Source organism: Stenella coeruleoalba (genome assembly GCF_951394435.1).
Source record: "Stenella coeruleoalba genome assembly, chromosome: 7".
Classification (NCBI taxonomy): Eukaryota; Metazoa; Chordata; class Mammalia; order Artiodactyla; family Delphinidae; genus Stenella; species Stenella coeruleoalba.
The window spans coordinates 70,021,228-70,035,297 of NC_137153.1; the positions used below are offsets into that span (position 1 = coordinate 70,021,228).

Here is a 14,070-nt window from a genome sequence, read left to right on the forward strand (position 1 = left end):
TGATTTTTATCAAACCACTGTCACCTTCACTGGTGTGTGAATACTTCCCTCCTAGACCCCCTGTATCTGAAGTAGAGGCCCCACGGCTCCTAACATAACCTGGTGCTGTCATTTCAATAGCTGCCTTCAGTTATTTTTAAATAGCACCTCCTGGATAAAGTGTGGCACGTATTACAAGCCCAGGCTGTTAGAACCAACTGCCTAGGTTCAAATCCTGGCTCTACCACTTCTTCTGGGTGACCTGAGGGATATTACTTAACCTTCTGGTATCTATCTCACTTTTCTTATCTGTAAAATGGGCTAGCAATAGTGCCTTCCCGAGAAGAGTAGGTGTTCAGTAAATGTTAGTTGTTGCTATATTGGCTCTCGAGACAGCAGGAGGAATTCTGTCACAGATGTGAGTTTTCTCCAGCAGTATGAAAAGAATACTTTCATAGCTCATGATAACAGGTAGGCATTCCAGGGTGAGAAGTATCTAAAAACATAGACAGTTTACTCCTTGACTCCAGAGAAGGTTTGTTCCGGGCACTCTACTACAAGAGTTATCTTCTTCTCCAACAGCGGAAAGCTTTGGTTCATGCACCTGAAAAGCTGACCCGGAAGTTATGCTTAGAGAAGAAAAAGAGGGAAGAGCCTCTTAGGTAACTTGAAGAGCATCAAGGATCCAATGATAAAAACCACTGCCCTGAAGTGACATGTGCTACTTTCAGCTGAGGATTCAACTGCTGACCTGACACCCTCGAGATCTCTCTTTTTCTCCTCTGCCATCACATCCCAAAATTCTCCAGAGTGGATGCTTCATCAGCCTGGGTTTGGAGCTAAGATGATGATGATACTGAGAAGAGCCTGGGGCAGACTCGCTATGAAAAACAAACTTCTATTGTTTTAAGCCACTGAAGAAAACAGAAAACACTGCCCTGAACTTTCCAAGGTGTAATAAATCTCTCTGCATAAGACTCTGCAGTCATTGCCAAGGTATCATTTGTCTTCTTGTTTTTGTCTTAAAATAGACTAGAAAAAATGCTAACAAACCCCTTCCCATTAGATTGTGTATTTGCACTTAAAGACTATGAAATGCCATTATTTCAAGCTCTTCCCATCATCTAAAATAACCCCCCTGTGTGTTTTATGGTTCCTGAGCAGTATTGATTGTGACTGACTTTGTCTATTTCCTCACATGCACATGATTCTCCCTCTCCTTTCTGTTTCTCTCTCTCTCTTTTTTTGCATATACTTTTTGCATGTTTAGACCATCTCTCTACCAGCCTTTCAGTGGCTCAGCACTTTGTTGCAATGCATGAGCGAAGCTGGAAAACAGAGCCAAGTGACAAACTGTGAAGCAACAGCTCAGCCTCACAGAGCAAGTGCGCTTTGTGCTCTTTCTGGCCAGGGCAGATGTGGCCTTGATGGGCCGTGAGGAACAGTATCTCTCAGGTAAAAATAAGTTACTAAGATTAACACCAAAATGATGTAAATCCTGCATCTGCAGGCAGATCCTGAACTGAGAGCCACGTGCAAAGAGGACTGGAATGGAAATCAGATTCGGGGTCCTGCTTGGGTTTCTTCCAGATGACCCCACCCGTCAGCCATCTGGTCTCAGGTAAGTATCTGTGACTTACAAAAAAATTGTTTTTAATCCACAACAACAAATAGGGACAATATAATAACAGAACTGTGTGTGCCACCATTGAGTTCTAGGCAATCCTGACATTTGGACGAGTTCGCTTCAGACCTAGCTGAGTTTTTTGTGGATTCCTCCTTAACCCCATTTCCCTTCCTCCTACCCCAGAGCTTAACACTGTCCTGAATTTGCGTGCTTTCATACTTCTTCCGTATACATGTTTTCAACAATAGGTACTCTTGTTTTGCATGTTTTAAAACATTAAATAACTTTAAATACAACGTGCATATCATTCTGCACCTTTTTTTTTTAATTTAGCATTAGATTTCGGCAGCAAAGCTCTGATCCGTTCATTTTAACTACTATATATTGTAATGATTTGTGAACAGACGTCGGTCTGTCTATCTATCTATCCATCTATATCTATCTCCATTCTCCTGTTGATGAATAATGAGATTGTTTCTAATTTTGCACTATGATAAACAATGCTTCGATGAGTGTTCTTGTTTATGTCCTGTACTGACATACAAAAGCTTCTCAAAAATAGCATTTTTTCAAAATGTTTTGTCTACGCCCACAGTTAAACATACACTTTACATGGAAACCCAGCACATACGTGTGCTACATTTCTGTGTGTCTGTGTGTATACACAGTGTATGTGTAATAAAATTTCTCAGAATAATTACTCACCCTTGTCTATTCAGCTATAATCCAGTTTGGTCTGGTCTATTTCACACACCAAAAAATATGCTGTTTGCAATTTACTAAATGATTCCATGACCCAGTGGTTCATCTCCACTCTTCTGGGGTCCACACTTGGACATGGAATTGCTGGGTCTTACGTTATAGCCGTTTTCAAATTGAGGAATTTATGCCTTTGTGAGTTCATTTGATGCATTTAAATGGATATTTGCATTTAGCCAGCATTGTAGGGGTTTCTAAGATGCGGCTTTTTGAGTTATTTAGTGGCTGGAAATGGAAGTCCCGTTTTAGCTTTCCGGGCTTCAATTTGTTCATCTGTCACAAGAAGCGGAAACAAAACAAAAATAGTGGGCTCTTCAGTGTTTTGCAGACTGCTTTCTTTTCAGCCCCAAGGTCCTGGGGAGGGGTTCAGGGTCTGCCGTAACGTGTGTAAGCTGTGGGGAGAGAGGGGCTAGGGTAGCGAAAGGAAGAGAATGAGTAGGTGGAATTCTGGGCCTTTCGCAACAGTCCCTACCCAAGGAGCTCATTTTGATATTTATCCATTGTATTTCCATTGTGTCCAGCTTGAAAATATTCTTAAACTATAGGTTTAGATATTCTCCAAGGCTCTTTCCAGATCTAAACTGGAATGAAAATAGCTTTTGAGTCTCTGGACCATTTAAAATTGCAGCCAGAATTAGAGAACATGATGGCTTAGGGCATGGGGCGTTGGCAAATAGTGTCGGTTAACCCAAGTTCTCTGCGGATTTCTGCCACTGTAGAATCTGACTTGTAAAGGATGCTTTCAGAGTCCTGTGGGGCAGTGAGTTTGGGGCACTCTTGGGCTGGGGCTGCCACCTTGGGGACAGCCATTTCTACCCTGTCCCATGGGCTTCATCCACATGAAGCTGCTTTAAAGAATTTTGGGGTTTTTTTCAGTATAGTTGATTTAAAGTGTTGTGTGAGTTTCAGGTGTATAGCAAAATGATTCAGTTTTATATATATATAAAATATAAACATTGTATGTTATATATATATATCTATCTATATATATTCTTTTTCAGATTCTTTTCCATTATAGGTATTGCAAGATATTGAATATAGTTCCCTGTGCTATACAGTGTATCTTTGTTGTTTATCTGTTTTATATATAGTAGTGTGTATCTGTTATTCCCAAACTCCTGATTTATTCCTTCAGCTCATGGGCGCCCCCTTCCCCCTTTGGTAACCATAAGTTTGTTTTCTATGTCTGTCAGTCTGTTTGTGGTTTGTAAATGTTTGTCTAATTTTTTTCCACATATAAGTGATATCATATGATATTTGTCTTTCTCTGTAAAAAAAAAAGTTGCTTTGTTTTCACTGGCTTGTTTATTTGGTGAATAAGGGCCTAATATAAATTTCTCTGAGCTCCATTTCTGCCCTGCAAACCGTTCTACAGGCTCATGGTAAAGCTTATTTGCTCAGCAGGGCACACATACAGTTAAATCATTATATTCACAGAGAGGAAATTTTATTGTCATTTTAATGACAGTATTCAGCTCCTTGTGGGTTGATTTTTGCCTTCCCAAATAGGAGATGAGCCTAAAAAACTGGTGGTAACTTGGTAGTAAAGTGACTTCCGGATGGCATAGGTTAATTCATAGAGAATCCTGGTTCCTGCCCCTAACCCCCATGCTTTCTCTCTCGCTCTCCCTGCCTTCCAACGCCCAGAAGACTGCCTCCCCTGGTCCCTCCCTTTGATTTGTCCCACTTGCATTTCATCTTCCTTAATCACTGTTTTCATCACATCACTCCATTGCTCAGAAACCCTCCAGGGATTTTTATTTCCCACCACATCAAATCTAAACGCGGTGGCCTGTTTTCAAGGCTTCTCCTAATCTATTCTTTCCTCGCGTCTCCAGCTTTCTTTCCTTTGCCAGATGTGGTTCTGGTTCCTGTGGTTTAGAGATAATGGAATTTTTGTACACACTCACACACAAAAATTGAAATCTGCGTCATTTTTCTTAAGCACAGTTCAGCCTAGTTCCCTTACACAAAGCGCACATCAGCAGTGATGGCTCACTTCCCCCTCCCCCAGGCCACGTGAGCGAGACCGAGGGGTCCTCTGGGGGCAGCGTGTGGAGGAAAACAGTTTAGGCCCCCACTCTCCCTCCGTATCCTGGGAGAAGATTAGGCACTGAGAAAGGTGACTTTTCACTGGAGTGGCTTGTGAAAAGCGCTGCCATTTTGACGAGACAGGCAGGATGCAAGTAGCTTAGAAGGCAAGTATGAAAGATACGAAATTTCAAGCCAGAAGGAGTTGGTTCAGAAACTTGGAAAGAGGTACCCCCTGGATAAGGCAAAACTCAGCAGATCAAGAAGCCCCAGAAAAGATGCTGGTGAGGGTGGTAAAGGAGATTCAAGGGTAGGTCTACCTGTCGAAGTAGGCCTATAATATCTGTGAATATAGTTTATTTTTGACTTTTTATTTATTATGCAATGTGTGTGTGCGTCTAATTGTCATTTACTTTGTTTTTCAATAACTTTTTCGGTAAGTCCTGGCTCTTCCACTTAGTAGCTGTATGATTTGAGGCACGTTTCTTTATCCATAAAGCGGAGGTTATAATGCTGCATAGTATATGGGGTTGTTGTGAGGACCCAACAAGATAATACATTTAGAGAGCATAGAACGAGGTCCAAGACAAAAATATTAGCCATTTTCCTATCACCGTTATTACTGTAAGTACACATAAGCTGCTCTACATTTGAGCAGCTGCTAGAATTCCACCTTCTCTCAAAATACCTTCAGGTCAGTTTCATTGAGCAAACATTTGCCGAGTGCTCAATATATCTCTGGCTCTGATGCAACACTGACGAAACTACGAGCAAGAAATTGACCTCGCCCTTGAGTAGCTTGCCTTCCAGTAGGGAAGACAAACCCATAAGCAGATTATTTCAGTTTAAGGCTTGGCTGTCCAGTGCAGTCACTACTAGCCATGAGTGGCTATTAATTAAGCTTTTGAAATGTGGCTGGTCCGAATTGAGATGTGCTGTACATGTCAAATACACAGTGGCTTTTGGAGACTTGAAATGGTAAAAGAATGTAAAATACCTAATTACTAATTTTTAATATGATATTGATTACCTGTTGAAATGATAACATTCTGGATATGCTGGGGTAAATAAAACACATAATTAAAGTTAATTTCAGCTGTTTCTTTTTAATTTTTAAAAACTGTGCTACTAAAAAAATTATGTGGCTCCCGTTAAAGATTTCTGTTGGCTAGCACTTAGTCTAAGATGATACAATGGAAGTTCAAGCGGGGTGTAGGAGGGAGGCACGTCATGCAGCCTGGGGTTGAAGGAAGGCTTCCTGAAGGAGCAGATGCATCCTGAGCTGAATCTTAAAGGATGAGCAGAGGTTATCCAGGCAACGACAAATCTAAAGGGCATTCCAGATGGAGGTAACAGGAAGGCGTGGAAAGGATGGTGTTTATGAGGCACTGGAAGCAGTTGGTTATTCCACGGCATAAAGTATGGTGAGTTGGGGACTGGAAGAAAAAGCTACCAGAGAAGTGAGGTCTAATTTTCCCATCATTTAACATCTAGCTGTCATTAAATGCTCTGGTTCTTGTCTTATACTTGAGGTCTGGTTATGTTTCCACTATTGTTTGAAGTTTTAGACTATCAGCCGTGGAGAGTTGCAAAGTTATGTCTGTACAAGAATAGGGTTTTCCCAGAGGACGGGACTAATGAATGCACACATGACACTTGGAAGGCAGGATGCCATTGTCCCCTCTGCAGTGAGTCCTAAAGGTGGAAAGGCAGCCTAAAATTGCTGCCTAGAGTGTAGGACTAGTGAATGAGAATCAATATAGGACGGCAGAGCTTTTGATTTGCTCTCATTCGTTGGGTTCAAGGAGAGTATACATGGCTGCACTCACACTCATTGACCTGTGAATGGATGTCAGTAGGACTCCTCCCCCTATAAATGTCCACCAATAAGAAATACAATCATTCGTCAGATTATATTAATTTGGAAGTGCATTATACCATTCTATCACAAATCACCCTCGTGTCTTCTGCCATTACTAACTAATTATTACATGGTTATTTAGTAGACCATGAAAGAGCACGTGGAAGAGGAGTAGCAAAAGAAGACTCTGAAAACCGAAGCAGATGGAGAAACTGGAGAGTTAGAGAGTATCTTCCAGGTCTGCTTCTCACTCATTAATACACATAAGAATTACATGGGACCTTGTGAAAATACAGGTTCTGATTCATTAGGTCTAGGGATGGAAGCAACAAACCGCACTTTTTATCAAGCTCCCAGGTGATGTTAATGCCACCGGCCCACAGACCTCACTTTGAGCTGCAAGGTCTTAGAGTCTGTTTAGTCCAGTCCTTTACCCAGGGCTGCAGTCTCCATTGCAACAGCCCTGAAAAGGAATTGGAAGCCTCTGCAGGAAGACCTCTGGTGTGCCTCACCTCCTGTTCCTTTGTGGGGTGAGTCTGATTGTTGGAAGAGTTTTGCCTTGTCCCTAGATGCTATCTGGGAAATTTCTGTGCATTGGTCCTTGATCTGTTTTTGGAACCACTACGATAATGAATCTAATCTCTCTTTCTCATGATAGCCACTTGGAAATTTGAAGAGCATTTGTATCTTCCCCTTAACTCTACTCTTCAATGGGTTAAATCTCCTCATCTCCTTTAGCTATTAATCACAGAACCCTCTGGACTCTCCCAGGAAACAGTGTACCTCTCCTAAAGTGTACCTCTCACAATGTTCCAAGCTTTGTCCAAACATCAAGATGTAAAATGGGTTTATTAGCTCCCTAGCTGTTGATTCTCTGCTTCTGCCGGCGAGTCCTCAGTCTTGGTTGGTTGGCAGCCATGTGAGACTTTAGATTCAGAATGAACTTGGTTGATGAGGAAAAGCCCTGTTTTTTCTTGCTGTTGATTCATCTAGCACTTCCGGAGTTTATTTTTATTTTTAAAAAAAGAAGCTGTGATGACTTCTTTTCTGGTTATGAAATAAATATTTGGAAATGTGGAAAATGTGAACAAGCAAAATGACCATTATGAACATGTTGACGTACGTAAGCCTAATTGTTTTTATGCACAGGGATGCGTATGTACTGTCAGTGGCGTTTTGCAATGGCACTGAACCATCCTCTGTGAACATGTTTCATACAACATTTTTATTAGCTACATATTTAATCATATCAAAACTTCGTAGATTATTCAACTAGTTCCCTGCTGTTGGACATTTAGGTTTTGATTTTTTTTTTGTCATTGTGATCAATGCTTTAATAAACATCCATGAACCTAAATTTTTTTATTTTCATTTTTTTATTGAACTACAGTTGATGTACAGTATTGTGTTAGTTTCATGTGTACAGCAAAGTGATTCCGTTTTTATAAATATATATTCTTCTTCAGATTCTTTTCCATTATAGGTTATTATAAGATGTTGAATATAGTTCCTTATGCTATACAGTAAATCCTTGTTGCTTATCTATTTTACGTATAGTACTGTGTATCTGTTCATCTCAAGCTCCTAATATATCCCTCCTCTCTGCCCTTTCTCATTTGGTAATCATGTTTGTTTTCCATGTCTGTGAGTCAAGAACCTAAATATATATACATTTTTTATTAAGGTAAGTTCGTAGGAGTGAAATTACTGAGCTAAAAGATATGACATTTGAAGTTGTTTCGTTTGTTTCTATATGTCGTATTGTCTTCTAGAAACATTGTACTAATATGGCTGTGTTACTAGCAACAATAAGAACACCGATTTTTCTACACACTTGCACTCATAATCATAAAGTCTGATGGTTTGAAGAACAAAAACAAATGATATTCCATTGTTTTATTTGCATTTTAATAGGTAGTGAGAGTGAACATTTTTTTGCTTGTCTATTGCCATTTTAACTTTATCTTTTGGAGAATTAACTATTCATATCTGTTGCTCATTTTTCTGTTAGGGCATTTTTATTTTTCTTAATGGCTAGATGGCTTAGAGTAGTTATTTTAGTGCAAAGAATATTTATCGCAAATAATTTTCTCAGTTTTATTTGCTTTTTAGTTTTGTATTTCATTATAACTGGATGTGTTCTGGATTATGTCTTCTGTCAGATTATTCTTGATTTATAGAAAAGTTATATTTTTGTGTGTGTGTGTATGTGTTATTTAACTGGTAAGCTTGCTAAACGTTCATATTCATTTGAAATGTGTTCTAAGTTAATTTTGAATTTCATATCTTTTTCTTGTCTTATTGTATTAGCTAGAAATTCAAGAACAGTGCTACATAATAGTGGTGGTAATGGGCATCCTTGCTTTGTTCCTGACTTTAGGAATACCTTAAAGTTTAATTATTAAACATGATACTGGTTTTTGGTGTGAGATATGTGTCAAAACAAGTATGTATTTGCTAAGTAAATATCCATTTATTAGATATTTTTACAATTTTAAAATTTAACAGTAATTCCTGAATTTTATCAAATATTTTTTAGCATCTGTTTATATAAATGTGGTCTCTCTCTCAGGAGCTCTCTGTCTCTCTTGAAACAATTGCAAATTTGGAGAAAAGTTGTGAGTACAGTACAAATGACTATTTTTCCAGAATCATTTGAGAGTTTGCTGCTGACATAATACCCATCAACTCTAAATACTTTTGTGTATATTTTCTACAAACAAGAAATATTCTCTTGCATTACCAAGATACAACCACCAAAACTAAACACCGAAACATTACTATCATCAAATCTGTAGATCCCATTCAAGTTCTGTCAAATGTCCCAGCCACTTGGCAATGACCCCCAGTTCAGAATCACATGCTGTCCATACAAAAAAATTATACACAAATGTTTATAGCAGCATTATTCATGATAGTCCAAAAATGGAAGCATCTCAAATGTTTATCAGTTGATAAATAGGTAAAAGAAATGTGGTATCTCCATGCAATGGAATATTATTCAGCCAGAAAAGAAGGATTGAAGTGCTGATACATGATACAAGGTTCATGGATGAACCTTGAAAATATTATGCTAAGCAAAAGAAACCAGTTAGAGAAGATCACATATGATATGATTCCATTTATATGAAAGGCCCAAAATAGTCAAATCCATAGACTGAAAGTAGATTAGTATTACCTAGGGATTGGGGGGTGTTGGGAGAGGGAATGGGGGTGACTACTAATGGGTGCAAGGTTTCTTTTGGGGTGATAAAAATGTTCTTAAATGGTGGTGATGGTTGCACATCTCTGTGAATGTAGTAAAAAAAACATTGAAATGTATACTTTGAAAGGGTGAAATTTATGTGGTGTGAATTTTATCTTCATAAGGCTGTTATTAAAGAAAGGACTTGTATGTTGCATTTACTTCTCATGTCCCTTTGGTCTCCTTCAATATGGAACAATTGTGCAGTCTTTTCTGGGCTTTATTGACCTTGACACTTTTGAAAATTATGGGCCAGTTCTTTTGTAGATTGTTCCTCAATTTTAGGTTGTGTTCTTCACATTGTATCTTATCAAGTGGTACATGATTTCGATTTGTCCCATTACTGATGACATTCAATTTGATCAGTTGATTAAGGTGTTATCTGTCAGGTTTCTCTCCTGTGGAGTTATTCCTTTCCCTTTTAAATAATTTTATTTTGTGGAAAGATACCTTGAAAGGGTATAAAAATCCCATTCTTTATCAAAGGTGTATTCATTTATTATGTTAGTGTGAACCCATGCTTTCATATTTAATTTGTCATTAATTTGATTACTCAAATTAATTTTTTGATGGCAAATTATCCCAGATTTGACCCACGGGAGCCCGTCAAGCTGGTATCTGTGTCCATTTAGTGTATCCCCTTCATTCCGTGAATGATTCCTTACTCTCTGGTATAAGAAGATGCTCTAGTTCATTTTGTACTTTGCCTTCCCCAGCCCTAGAATCAGCCATTTTCCCAAGAAGCCCCAGTTCCTCTTAGGAGAAAATGTTATTTAGAAACTAAGAGTTGATCTCTAAGGTATGCTCGCTGCTTTTGGGGTTTCACTGCTCCAAACCCCTCTCGGTGGACTGAGCTAGAGGATATATGTAGGTTTCTGTGTACCTACACACACACTTATATGTATGTGATTTTCTGTATTATCTGTGTTTATCCATCCACCCATATGTCAAAAACCATGACTTTATAGAGATACTTTTACCCCATTCCAACTCCATAAGTTTGAGTGTTCTGCGTTTCCACATTTGTAGCTCCCTCCTCTGAGAGTAAGAAATCTGACTTCTGTTATCAGTAAGGGCGTTACCTATGTGATGAAACCCTGTGTAAAACCAGTCTTCCATCTACCACCACTGTTCTCTCCTCTGTGTTTGCCCTTCTCACCACACTCAAGTTCTAACACACACCCATTTCTTCTTGGCCCTAGCTACTGGCTTTTGGATTGAATTGGTCAGGAAGGGAAGGGGGGACAAGGTGAGAAGGAGGAGAAAGCTGTTTTTCTCTTTTGACTTATAATTTAGTGAATTATAGGTTTTTCTAATATTGACTCATCCTTGGACTTTTGCAATGTGCCCTGCTATGATTTCTCTACTCTTTCATTTAAGATTTCTTGATAAGTTTTTTTTTTAACATTTTAATTTTATTGGAATATAGTTGATTTGCCATGTTGTGTTAGTTTCAGGTGTACAGCAAAGTGATTCAGTTATACATATATTCATTCTTTTTTAGATTCTTTTCTTATATAGGTTATCACAGAATATTGAGTAGCGTTCCCTGTGCTACACAGTAGGTCCTTGTCGGTTATCTATCTTATATATAGTAGTGTGTGTCTGTTCATCCTAAACTCCTGATTTATCCCTCCCACATTTCGCTTTTGGTAACTGTAAGTTTTCAATATCTGTAAGTCTGTTGCTGTTTTGTAAATAAGTTCATTTGTATCTTTTTTTAAAAATTAGATTCCACATATGAGTGAGATCATATGATATTCATCATTCTGTGTCTGACTTTCTGCAACATGGATTGACCTAGAGATTATCATACTAAGTGAAGTAAGTCAAGGTTTCTTGATAAGTTAATTTATTTTGCTCATCTGAAAAAGCCTTGACATGCTAGAAATTTTCTTAGACATTCCCTTAATTTCATTCTCTTTGGTTTCTACAGGGGGAATACATGGCTTTCTCCTCACTTCTTTGCGTTTTTCCAGTGCCTTTGAAAGTACCCCCAGAATGATGGCTGCATTTTCAGTGGTGGAAATTATTGCTATGTCTCAGAAGCAAGGAATCACAGGATATCTACTTTCTAGTGGTGATATATGACTCTCATAAATGAAAGCCACACCATCATTTATAACAGCCTAATGAGTTTTTTTCATAGAGACAGAACAGAGATTCCTAATGTTTCTTGGAACTTCCCAAAAAACAGGGCAAGAAAAAAAAAATTCACCTAAATGCCTGTTTGTTAGCCCAGCATTGGAAGGGAGCAGCCTTAAAGAATAATTGGTGAGTAAACCCACACCAATACCACTATCCTTCGTCTCCTTCAGATCAGCCTGACGCAAAAGAATTTGTTGGAGCCCACAATCTTCTTTTAAGCCAAGAAGATTAATTGAAAAGATAAATATGCTTTGCGAAGCACTTGTATTTTGAGGAGAGATGGAATTGCGGAAGTGCCACGTAGACGTCTGTCATTCTACAAATCATGATTATTGTCAGTGACCTGAAACCTGGAGCATGTTATGAGGGTTAAATAATGTCCATAGTTTTGCTCTCCGGGAATGGTTTCGTTCCCCACCTGATCGTTACCACACTGCCTTGAGTCTTTTAGGCCTAAAGTACATAAGTTGCTTATATTTATCTGGGTAGTTGGTTAATTTTGGAGATAACCACCTTGCAGGTATGATTTTCTTCTGCTGACAGAGAACGAAGCCTGGATTCTTATCCTTTTTATGTTTCATTATTCATGCTTTCTTCCTCATCTCCTACCAACCCTCCTACCAGTTCTGTTTAAAGAAGATATTATTTATTATATATGTATGTAGATTCCTCCAGAAAGATCTAGCTATGCCCAGGTTTGCTTGCGTGAATACACATATACCCACAGTATAAGTGTACTTCAGTATGTTTTTTTTTCCCTTGACCAGGTCGCTCCTAAGAAACCATTAATATAACAAAAGCTGTCAAAAGATATGAAGGAAGAAAGGATGGTACTTTCTGATTATGAGGTATGAATTTATTTTTGCATGAACACTTGACCACTGGGGACCTGTGCCTTCCGGTGAAATGCATGCTCCAGCCATGCCATTGGCTCTGGTGACCCACAGAGAGGGTAATCCAATTATCCAGGTAAAGAAATGTCTGAAAACAAAGAATAAATAGTTATATTTTGGAATTAAGCTCATTCATAAAACTGGTAGGTCACATTCATTTCAGAAGTACATCAATTAGAATACTGTGTGAGGCTGTGATTAAAACATTCATTCATTTGTTCATTCAACAAATACTTATTGAGAGCCTTCCATGCGCTAGACACTGTCCTAGGTGCTGGGGGTGTATTAATAAGCAAAGACAAACATGGTCCTTGCTGGTAAATTTAACAACTGGTTTTCCAGAAACAAAAGCCCTGTCTTTTGAGTATTTGCCAGTTTCAAGGTCTCCATGTTCTGCACTACCTGGCACAGAGTCAGAACTCAAACATGGCAACCATCGTCATCATCTTTCTGTCTCGATCATAATTCTCATCAATATTGTGTATGATGATTGTGCTTTAACAACATACTAAAAAGAAACTCATGCTCTACGGAGGTAAATGTCCAAGACACGTGTTTAGGAGTGTGTGAGTGTGTGCGTATAAAGGTAAGGAAAAGCAGAGAAGCGTCTGAAAGGATGCACACTGGATTTGGTATGGTTACCTCAAAAAGATGTGGGATTGAGTGGAAGTTAACTGTCAAAGTGGGACTTTTTTTCTTTTCTTTTACTAAAAATCTGTAGTTTGAATTTTCATGAGTATGGATTAATTTTATAATTTTTGAAGAAAATTTGCACTGTCCAAGTTAAACAAGCATAGCTCTCTCACATGATGGCAGTCCAACAGTGACCAAATGCCTAGTAGGTAAAGGGCGGTTATTATGGGAGAGTCAGGTACCATAATATATGAATCACTGTAGATGGAGTCATCGTTAAATGATGGTTAGGTGGTTTTCCTGGTGAAAAGTGACTTCAGCTGTTGACAGAAGATGAAATAGAATCAAGGCACTTGACAAGTATTCCAGTTGCTGTAGAAGAAACCACTCCAAAACAGCAACTTAAAATAATGACAGTGTTTATTTTGCTCACAGATTTGCAGGTGGGGTGGGGTGGGGTGGGGTGGGTGGGGACATTTTGTCCCTTCTCTACTTGGCATCAGGTGGGGTGACTGGCGGGCGGAAGGTGGAATCATCTGAAGGGCACTCACTCGCGTGTCTGGTGGTTGATGCTGACTGTTGGCTGGGACCAACATGGGGCCGTGGCTGCAACACCTACGTGTGGCCCTTCATACGGCTGCTCATCTTCCCCACAGTATGGTGGCTGGGTTCCAAAGGTGAGTGTCCCAAGAGAGAGCTGGGTGGAAGCTGTATCAGCTTTTATGACCTAACCTTGAAAGTCACACAGCATCACTTCCTTCACATTCTCTTACTCAAGGTAGTCGCAAAGCATTGCCCAGGTGCCGAGAGAGGAAAACTGGACTCTATCTCTTGATGGGTAAGTAGCAAGTTCTACAAGAACGTGTGGGACTGGGAATACTAACGTGGCCATTTT

At 39.1% G+C, this 14,070-nt stretch overlaps 1 long non-coding RNA gene across 4 annotated transcripts in view; it reads left to right on the forward strand.

Annotated features, from left to right (window-relative positions):
- The window catches only part of LOC307188547, a 114,189-nt gene extending 100,174 nt beyond the window's left edge, over positions 1-14,015 (forward strand). For 3 of the 4 annotated variants that reach the window (XR_013828984.1, XR_013828985.1, XR_013828986.1), the window contains 5 exons: positions 562-975; positions 1,490-1,600; positions 11,233-11,325; positions 11,438-11,775; positions 12,417-13,555. This is a non-coding gene — a long non-coding RNA (uncharacterized lncRNA). Of the gene's footprint in view, positions 1-561; positions 976-1,489; positions 1,601-11,232; positions 11,326-11,437; positions 11,776-12,416; positions 13,556-13,953 lie in introns of those variants that run through there. The other variant, XR_013828983.1, reaches the window with a different exon arrangement.
- The last annotated feature ends 55 nt before the right edge of the window (positions 14,016-14,070 follow it).